This window comes from Panicum virgatum, chromosome 1N (assembly GCF_016808335.1).
Source record: "Panicum virgatum strain AP13 chromosome 1N, P.virgatum_v5, whole genome shotgun sequence".
Taxonomy (NCBI): domain Eukaryota; kingdom Viridiplantae; phylum Streptophyta; class Magnoliopsida; order Poales; family Poaceae; genus Panicum; species Panicum virgatum.
The window spans coordinates 36,442,145-36,453,110 of NC_053145.1; the positions used below are offsets into that span (position 1 = coordinate 36,442,145).

The 10,966-nt window shown below is 45.3% G+C and overlaps 1 non-coding gene across 1 annotated transcript; it reads left to right on the forward strand.

The window, feature by feature from the left end:
* The first annotated feature begins 672 nt into the window (after positions 1-672).
* Positions 673-779, forward strand: LOC120657767. The gene has a single exon (XR_005668306.1). It is a non-coding gene; the product is annotated as a small nucleolar RNA R71 (small nucleolar RNA).
* Positions 780-10,966: the final 10,187 nt, after the last annotated feature.

The following is a 10,966-nucleotide window of genomic DNA, read 5'->3' on the forward strand; positions in this document are numbered from 1 at the left end:
CCAGTTGAGTTTCTATCATTTTGTTGAAACTTAGTTGATTTTTGTGAGCAGAAGAAAGAGTTTCAACTTTAGCATGTACGCTTCCTAAAATTTTATCGTTGGCAGCAACCTTTCTGTTTAAAGATTCATTGATTTTAGCTTGGCCAAAAACTAAGTCTCTCAAGGAGGGTTGGTTCGAATTGAAATTCGAATTGAAATTTGAGTTAAAATTGTTACCTCCTTCTTGGAATGGTGGGCGTGTCTGACCCCACCCCTGGCCTCCTTGTGAACGGAACCCGGTGTTGTTGTTGATGTAGGCTGCGTCTTCACGGGTTTCGGGGCAGTCATTCCCCGAGTGTCCACCTTCACCAAAAAACCTCGCACATAAAGTACGAGCTCATGGCATGGACAGGAGTAGGCATGTGTTGCCGGTTCCCTTCATCAATCTTCTTCAGTAGGAGGTCCAGCTTGGCGGCGAGCATATCCGTCTCCTTGACGGTATGCATTCCGCCTTTGGTTCTGGGCTGGGAACGCTCCTCGTTCCAGCCTTAGTTGGAGACCATCTTCTCAATCAAGGCCGTGGCCTTGGCAATTGTTAGATCGAGATAGGCTCCTCCAGCAGCGGCATCGAGATGGGCTCTAGATGTAGTCGTTAGCCCGTTGTAGAAGCTTTGGAGCACGAGCCACTCATCCATCCCATGATGAGGACAGGCGAGTATGTACTCTTGCAACCTTTCCCAAGCTTTTGGGATGGATTCCATCCCTGTCTGCTGGAAACTTGAAATTCTTCCACGCAGGGCATTGGTTTTGCCCAACGGGAAGAACTTAGCGAGGAACGCCATGGAACACTTGTCCCATGTGCTGACGGCTTCCTTGTTCTGATAAAACCACTATTTCGCCTTCTCCAGGAGGGAGAAAGGAAACAGACGGAGCCTGATGGCGTCAGCCGTAATGCCCCGTATGGTTACGGTCTTGCATAACTCCAGAAAATTCTGGAGATGGGAGTTGGCGTCCTCATTTGGCTTGCCACAGAATGGACTAGCCTGCACCATGTTTATGAGGCTGGACTTCATCTCAAAATTCATGTCCCCAACATCAACGTTGGGTCCAGTTGCCACATTGGCAGCTGAGGGGACGGAGAAGTCGCGGAGAGTCTTCTCAGCCATGAGTTTAGTTGATGGTGCTTGAAAAGCTAGTTCACTTGTCGACTGCGAGATCGGTGGAGGAACGACATGAGATCGGACCCTTCTCATGAGCTTCTCGGGATTTTCAACAAAATTTATCGGCAAGGAGAAACCAGACATACACTACCCTATTTTCATCCAATCAGGAGAAAATAAAAAGATAAACACATTAGCCTGTATAAGCAGTAGCTACCTCTTACTTATATTGCCATGTTTATGTACTTTAGTAAATAACTTTACACCTAGTGCCATCCCCAGCAACGGCGCCAGAAATGTTTGTTGGCATTTCTTAGCGTCGCCACTAGGAGTGGTTAGTTCCTAGCAACGGCGCCTCGAAGATGCTGTGTGGTATGTCTTAACATTTACAGAAGAATCCGCAAGCGTACGGAAATACCGTTGTAACATTTCACCCGGAAGTATTTAGGGTATCGTTATTTATATTTTTCCAAGGGATGGCTAGGTTGTGTAAAGTGTATTTAATTAGTTGCATAAACATGACACGTATGAGCAAGATGAAGACCACTGACTATACATGGGTAAGTGATAAATAAATGATAATCAGGGGTAATGTGACACACACAGAACAGCCAACTCTCATGAATAAAGAATAAACAAGCAATCCTAAGGTTAGTGGGAGCATAGGCAAAAGATTCTAGTATACTATTCATGTTAGCAGATAAGTTACGTTAGCGACATTGCTTAGAACTACATGTGCCGGGAAATTAGGGACATCGGGGAGAATGACCCACACTAGACAACATCCAGTCCTGTTTCATCTTTGCATGAACTCCTACACCGTACCCGAACATCGGGGATTACGCTAACCGAGAAGCAGCTTCCCGGCGGACCGACAAGGCTGTCACCACCTGCGGTCTACCCCAGTCACACCGTGGATCACTGTCATATCCGAAGGATCCCGCATACCCGGGCACCATGCCCGCATATGAGGTCACTACCCTAGCACCCCCGGGTCCCCCACCCTTCGAATGGATAGGTAAGATGCTAAGGCAAGCCTGAAAGCACAACGAACTGATATCCTTACCCAGATCATCTGGTCTAATCATGCAACTGGAATAACTTGGTAAAGCACAGATCAAGGCTAAGCAAGCTACGAACATAGCAAGATAGCCAAGAACGAACTCTGAATGAATAGCATAACGAAAGTCTGAATAAAAAGCCATACCAGAGGCCGAGGATTGCTCGCCGACCCGAGGACGACTGGATTCGCTAAGGAGATGAAGTACTAGCCTAGCTCCACTACCCTAAGGAGTACAAGTCACGAGAGAGTGTAGAGAGAGAGGCCTTCAAGTGGTGTGTGTGGTGAGAGTGGTGGGAGGCCCCTTTTATAGCTTGAGAGGTTGGTTCCCGCCATCTCTAAACATGGAAACATTCCAAAACGCCATTGGGAGGATAATATCAAGCTTCCCGCCAAAAATCAGTGGGAGAGGCAGACAGGTGGGGTCGGCCGACCCCCCTTGGCGCCTTTTCCCACAGACCTTCTCTAGTTCACTGCTCTGTGGGTCCTGCTATCAGATGGTCGGTGCTGGGGCTTGGTAGGTCAGTTTGGTCTGGTTTGTGGGCCTCCTTTGCTCATGTTATGCAGGACACGATCGTCTGAGACTTCTGTCTGCGTATTCGTCGTGTTTTTGTCTTATTCCGGACTTATGCTCCTGAAATCATAAATTCTCGAAAACAACTGTGGAGCTAGGTTAGTGATACAAATATGTGAGTAAGAGGTATAGTTTTCCTTCTTTAATGAGTATAGTTGACGGTCATATTTCGCACATAACGACCGTCAACAACTGCCACACGGGACCGGATTGTCAGCGAAAGAAGAGAAAGGAAAAGAAGAAAAGGAAGAAGGGGGAAGACGGGCCACGGCCTAAGAAGCAGGAAAGGTCGAGCCAGCCATCGGGCCAAACCCCACGCGAGAAGGAGGGCCAGGTCGGAGCCGAGCCGGCCCACCAAGCCAACGAGAAGATGGAGACGCCCCGAGCCGAGCCAGTGGGCCGCGAGCCGGCCCAAGACGAAATGAAGCCTGCGAGCACAGTACATTTTTTCTTTTCTATTTTCGTTTTCTAGCGCTAACATGTGGGGCCTGCTGGTCAGTGTAACGTAGAGCCTAACAAGTGGGCCCCTAGCTCACTGACCGTTGACCTGTTGACCGGTCAACGTTGATGTCAGCATCAGCCATGCTGACCTCAGTCGAGCCGCGCCCCGGGATGACATCATGCTGATGTCAGCCGAGCCGCGCCCCAGGATGATGTCATGCTGATGTCAGCATCCCTAGAGGCTGCCACGTATCACTGATTTTGTTTTAAATTTACAAAAATCCTTTATCACTTTCAGAAATACGTTTTAACTTCAAAAATTCACAATAAATCAATTTTAATTCCAAAAATTATGAAACCAATTTCATAATTTTTCTAAAAACATGATCTACACGTTAGGATAGGTCTTGGGTGCTATTTTGGTTCTTATTTGAGATTTTTGTGCATATTTGCATTTTGGCCCTATACTTATACTTAATTACGAATAGGATCCGCCACCGACGAGCTAACCGAGGACCAGGAGTACTAGGAGGCCTAGGAGTTATTCAAAGAACCACCAGGTTCACACCCATCTCTGCTCTTATCTCCTAAACACATCGCATGATAGATCTACTATCGCTTTTGCATACTGTTGAGTGAAACACTGCACGACCCTTTTATATACCTACTTGACCACCTACTCCACCATTATATGGTTAGGGGAATACGAGTGTGTTATGGACACTGGGAAGGTTATTAGGGTTATGTCGCGGGGACGAGCAATGTAACTTGATCATAGATCGAGGGCTGTGGGCATGTGTTGGGCATGCCCTGCGAGTACCTATGGCAGGTACGAGAGTTTCCGCTACGGGGACAGATCCTCTGGGTTCCGAGATAGAATAGGGAAGGTGTATGTGGGTCATACCTGTGATGGGTGCCAGTTGCAGACCGTTGCGACGGAGACGTGTTGTGACGAAGATGCTCGTTTCGGCAAGTAAGGACTGAGTAGCTGGACCAGGTGACGGAACTTTGTTTGCGTGCACACCACTTATCCTTTATGAGGAAGGATCCGGTCTGAGCTAGCTACGCGTGGCGTCAAGCCTACAGAAGGATAGAGATCAGTGCAGGGGGAGGGACAGTGCTGGCGTGAAGGGGTGTTGGCCCTCGCGAACCCAGATACAGCAGGGAGAGGCTTCACAGTCCCAGGACGATCTCTCATGGGAGATCGTAACCAAACCCGGGAAAGTAGGATGCTGGCCATAGCCGTTGGTTTCGTGACGGTAAACTGGCCTTTCATTATCCTAGAGGGTCATTCCCGACTGGCTACGATTCGAGTGGGTACAGGTTTACAACCCCTGTAGGGTGTGAAACTATACGTATAGCCGCGTACTCGGATATGTACGACTCTTCATCCGGCTTCAATAACTAAAGTAGGGTTACCAAACTTCTACCTCCCCCTAGTTGTGTTTTGCTGCCGGTGTGTAGCTGAGATACGAGGAGTGGGAGTTTTCGTGCCGACTGAGTGAGTGGTTTGGAGGAGAGAATGTTTCGGGAGTCCGGAATGCCGGAACAGCCATAGGTGAGAAGAAATATGTTATATGGAAGTTACTTTTGTGCATAGGAAACCCATACCTATCCTTGGCTATACTTTATAGCCTTGCATCCACAAAGCTTGCATACAGATGGTGACGTGAACCTATCCCATCCTTGGGGATAGCTTGGCAACATGCACGATCTGAGGAGGAGTTCGACACCAACGATGACGGTTGGTACGATTGAGGCTCGGACTACGCTCAAGTCTGCTTGTGGGGAAGGAGTCCCGAAGATGGAGGCCCAGAAGACTAGTTCCGCTGTCACTTTTCTGTCTGCTCTGAATTTAGCCCAATGAGCTTGTAACGGGAGAAAAATATGAGACACTCAGGATCTATGTAATAAGTTAAACCCGCGATTGTACTAATAAAGTGGTATGTCTTCGATATTGCCTGAAATGATGATTCTGTATGTGATAGCGTCTGATCCAGGGACTATCACGCCAATACAGGGAGTCGGGTTCGCTATACGGGAACCCGTTTCATTTCAGAGTGCAAACTAGTGCTCAAAATAAGGAGCAAAAGCGACGATTTCACCTGTATTTTCATACAGCCGGCTATGACCCAGGGCAGGACGCCACTAGACCACAGGTCGCGGATGCAAAAGACCTTCATTTACAAGCGGCAACTGAATTTCTGTGCACTTACTTGGCAACCACTATTCATCGAGAGTGGATCCAGTATCTACGGATTCCTTGTCCTTCCCCTTGACGAATCTCTTTGGTACCATTCGGAAGGTGACAAGTCGGTTCACGCGCATGCACTAGGTATCCAACTGGAAGTTCAAGGTGGGCGATGAGCTCATAAAATGAAAATGGATATGGGCAGAAGAGAAGAAAGAACTTGGCAGCAGATCTAATCTCACTAAAGGTGGAATGGTAGCCAATACAGTGGAGAAGTTAACATGGTTAAAACCCTAATTTACCGAGCGCTTAAATAGACAGCGGTGGTTGCAATAGGGTAAATACCGAGAAGTCCAAGGGACATTTTATCCCCTGCGGTAATTTAGGACTTTCGAAAATTTGTTTTACCATTTTTGTCATATTATATTCTGAAAAAAGAGGATACATAGATATTAGATCCTAAAACTACCCGATTTTACAATTAGGACATATTACATGGCATACATTGGCCATTAGCTGTTACATAGCTTCTAAGCTTTGTTATTCCCAGATGGGAATAAACATATTCACATCCTGGGAGAAAAATTTCAAGTACGGAAAAATATACATCAGTAAGAGCATCGCAAGTCCTCTTCTTGCATCTTGAAAAGGAATTTCTCTTTCTCCCTCGATATGTTACAACAAGGAATAGTCTCCCGACTAGAGATGCCATTTCTTGGGAACTCCCATGGAGGAATAACCAAGAGTATGACACAGCCAGACCGTTGATATCCTTGAAGCTCCTTCCACCTGTATAATTATAGGGACAAGACGCCCAGGATGGCTAAGATGGAAGTTGCATGGATGACAGTCTAGCTCATCTAAACTATCCTTGTTGCTCGCAAATACTCTTCTAGCACCAGTCGCTGGGAGGAAACTACTTCTATCAGGAGGACAAGAGCTATTCAGAAGGGAGCACCAATCTAGAGCCATGGTGTCTACGGGAGAATGCCCTGGCTAGAACTCTAGCTCCTTATTTATAGAAGAAAGAGACTCACTTGAATCTAACCCGTGACACTACAAACACGGTGGTCACAAGCATAACAAAGCAGATTCTTGCTACAGTGAGCAACATGTGATCAAACAGGAAAGTGATAACGTCCCCTATTTTATTACTGAGGGGTATTTTAGGTACTTTCGTGTGACGTATCTATTTTGAACCATTTTTTTGGGATATTTTTTTGAAGAAAAGAGGTCTTTTAGATATCAGATCCGATTTGCTTGTTTATATCATCAGGATAATATAGACGCCATGACTTTAGATCCTTAATTTCAAGTCTTGGCTCGGGGGCTCCGACAAGTGTTGGGATTTAAATTTAAGGCTCGGAGGCTACGGGATACGTGTCATGAAGGACTTATTTTTCTAATCTTTTGGAAGATAAGAGCGGGCGAGGACCCCCTCGAAACATAAAATTATCTAAGGCAATGTTGGCGGTCGATATCAGTGATTTTCGCCGCCAACGCTCCGCCTGATTTCATGAAACAAAAGCCATAATCATGCCAAATTCACTTATATTAACGAGTTCCAAAAGTTTTGGTGAGTATTTGAATGCATGAACAACATGTACGAAATTTGGCCAAAATGGGAGAAAACCCAGGCCGGCCGGCCTAGCACCTCCACTATGTGTGCCTCGTCTTCGGTACAAGAGCAAAGAGACATGTGTGCAAAGCCTCTAAACCAAGGATTGCAAGTTGGTTTGATCAAATGGACCGAAAGGCCTAGAAGATGGATTAAAAGACCCACCTGGAGCACTTACCGAAATCCTTTGGGCCGGAACACCACTATGGACTTCATACACATGTGGATCAAGATGTCGGTGAAATGGGAGGCTGTGATGTGCCAGACCCAAGCCGACCGGCCTACAATTTTGAGCTTCAAACCGATGCAACCCACACCGACACTAGGAGGAGATCAGGAGCATCCACGAGAAGGGCGGTTGCAAATAGAGGAAATCCCAGGCCGGCCGGCCTAGGGGACGCCGGCCGGCCCCACTTTACAGCCCCTCAGCCTCAGCTTTGGCATGGAAGTTAAGCACACCGACTACAACTACTTTCCACTAACGCTACCTGCTTTACCAGCCAAATACCGACCTTGGAGTGCTATAAATAGGACCCTCATCCCTCACTTGTAACACACACCATTTGGAGAAGAGAAGAGTCCAAGCAAGATGTAGTCAGTTTAGTAGAATAGGGAGAGTGTGAGGTGAGAGTCTTGGCGGAAGCCAAAGTAAAGAAGCGGTGCCGAGTTCTCTCGACCTTACTCCATTTTGTAAGCCACCTCGGAGGAATGGAATATCTTCGGAGTGAAGCTCCTCGTCTCTCGTAGGTATCTCGCTAGTCTTTCTCTTTACTTTAGTTACTTGTTTACTTTCTGTGATTGATCTGCGGGTTCCCTAGTCTGCGTAAGTAGCAAGTTCTACTTATTTTTGAGTGCTTTCTGTCTTGCCGGGAGGCAGGAGTGCGTGACTCGATAGTGTTAGGCGGGGTGCCTAGACTTGGTTGGTTACATAGGGTTGTGTTCCACCCCACGGAACTGTTGTGGTAGGTGGCAGGAGGTGATAGCCCTGTCCGTCCTTTGTAGTCCACCACGTTCGGTTGTTTTCATAGCAGTAGTTGCAGGTTGCCGTTGGACTCCCCTCTCACCCCTTTCTGAAGTCCATCCTCTTCCAGCTGCCGAAGCAGATCAAGATAGTTCAGTTGCAAGTCTTCTGGGTAATGAGTTGGCTAATCGACGTTAGACCCTCTACCCACTTATCTCTCTTCCCCTGTGTGACACCTCTGGTGTCAGTTTAACCAAAGCCAGTCAATTAACATAACTTCACACACAAATGAGCTAAGAAAACTTAGATAAGAACCCTATGTCTAGTTCTTGCAAACTTGTGTGTAAATGTATGTGTGCATGTGTTTGAGTGCAATGCTTGAAAAACAATATTTGGTATACTTTTAAACTTAACTTGACATGTGTGGTAATAAGGTAATAAAATACACCTTTCATAATGATCTATAAACTTTCTCTGCAAATCAAATTCAAACTAGAAAACCATCACATGAAATGATTAATGGAACCATTCTTTGATTTGTGAAGATCTACTAGTTCAAACAAAATAATAAAATGAGGCCACAAATATTCAACGCACAAGTAGTTTGAAATCTTGAAATTTCTTTAAGGAAAAGAAGAAATAAAACATACTTACTTCGGAGGTCTAGTAAGAAAATATTTAGTTCTTCCTTAAATGACAAATTGGAGTTGTGAACAAACTGAAATTTTGAACAAGGGACCATAAACATTCCTTTGGCTCATGATAACAAAGATTTATACAAAACACTAATGCATCCTTGTATAAGAGTATGTGTGGATACAAAACTTGTTCCTTTAATATTCTTGAACTTTCATGCTCAACTGGTCACAAAGAGGTAGAATAAAGACACACTCATATTCTTGTGACACATAGTTTAATTTACAAAGACTTTTTGGCAAATTCAAGATTTAAACAAATCAAATAAACAAGAGTTCAATTTCTAGTAATAAGGAAGTTAAAAATAACTTTCAAACCAATGCACTTATGCATAGGAAAATGGATCTACATATTCACCATGTCATGTTCAACAAAAATCTAGTTGAAGCCTAGGAGTAAAAGTGCCAAAATTCACATGAAATGATAAATACTTTAAATGACAGTTTTTGAAATAATTAAATAACTCTCAAACCATTGCTCGAATGAAAAAGTGCATAACACAAAAGTTGTAGATCTCGAAAAACTGAGCAAAAGTGGTATTCAACACTTTTTTATTTGAGGCCAAGAAGAGGGAGAAAATTTGAAATTACAGAACTTATTTTGGAACTTTGATTTGTTTACGAAACTGCCCCTGCCGTCTTCTCCTACCTCCGTTCTCCCTGCACCACGCCCACGACGGCGTCCGTACGCCGGCGTAGCCACCTGGGCGCCCCACGCGTCGCGCCTCCGCCCAAAACCGCTCCTGCGCCCTTTGTTTCCCTGGAACCGCTCCTCCCTGGCACCATTGCCGCACGCCACGCGCCCTACTTGCTCCTGCGCTCGCCACGCGACTGCCATGGCCGGCCGAGCTGCCACGGCCGTGCGCGCCTCCCCCAGCACCCGTTCTCCCCAGCAAGCTCGCCCCCAGATCGACCTCCCCCTCCTCCCTTGCCTATAAAGGGCAGAGCCCAGCCTCTCGCGCGCCCAGGAAACTAGAGCCGCCGCCACCATTGCCGGACGCCGCCGGAGCTCCGTGGAGCCACCATTCTGGCCCGTTCCTCCCCAAATAGAACCCTCCACGAGCTTGGTCTCTCCCCACCGAAGCTCCTCAGTCCGACTTCGCCCTCCCAGCGTCGCCGGAGAAGCACCGCCGCCGCCCAGTCCCGCCGTCGTCCGCCCCTCGCCGTGGAGAGCCCAACTCCGACCACCTCCACTCCTCCCACGACCACCAAATGGTAGCTCTCGAGCCCCTCTCCATTTCCCCCCACTTTCCCCTAGCCGCCGGCCAACCTCATCGCCGGGAACAGCCACGCCAAACCCTCCTCTGTTCCTGACTTCCGCCAGGGACCTCCCTGGAGAAGAAACAAAAGTTCCAGGGGTCCAAATGAAAAGTTACAAATGAACTCAAAACAGCAAACTTTAAAAATGCCTAGAAAATCGTATAAAAATCATAAAAATGCAAACTAAAATGTTCTGGAATCCTTAGAACAAGAACTACAACTTTTATTACAGTCACATGTTCATATTTTGCTTTTATTTTAATCTAAGAAAAAGAATAAGAAAATCACCTTATGCATGTTCATAAAGTTCTACTCAGCAAATGACCTTGATTTTTGGATATGTTATCAATAATGGATTATTAACATCATAGTAAAAATATGACACCCAACCAAAACAGTTATCATATTGGAACAATCAAGATTCTCTAATCTGTTGCTAGCTTTCTCGATTTAATACTGGAAAATATGCACATGAACATGCTCTGGAATTTTTACTGAATACATGTATAACTGAAATATTGTTACTCTAAAAATTTCAGATTTATTAGAGTTCATTTGCTATATACCATGATTTATGCTTGTTTAATCAACTTAATTCTCCATATATAGTTCTTATGCTCAGAAAAATCTATATTTATTTCTGAATTCTCTTTTTAGCTCTGTGTTCCTGTCTAAAAAGTTTGAGGTGCAGTTACTGAGTTTTGCTTTGGTGAATAATCATGCTTAGCATCTTGGGGCTAGATTTACTATTTTTGTTCTGAGTAATCTACACCATAACTGATCTTGATTTTTGGACATGATCTTGTTTAGAGTATGTTATATCTGTAATAAAAATTTCATATGCAGTAATGGTTAAATGCACCTTGAGAAATTTATGCTAAATCATGTTAAGTTAAATGCATAACTAATTTATCTGGTGGTTATAAAGCTCGATAATTTTTCTGGAGTATGTTTTGCTCATGAGTAGACTCTGGTAAATATTTGAGAATCATATCCCTAGCACAACTCTCTAGAGAATTAATCTTAG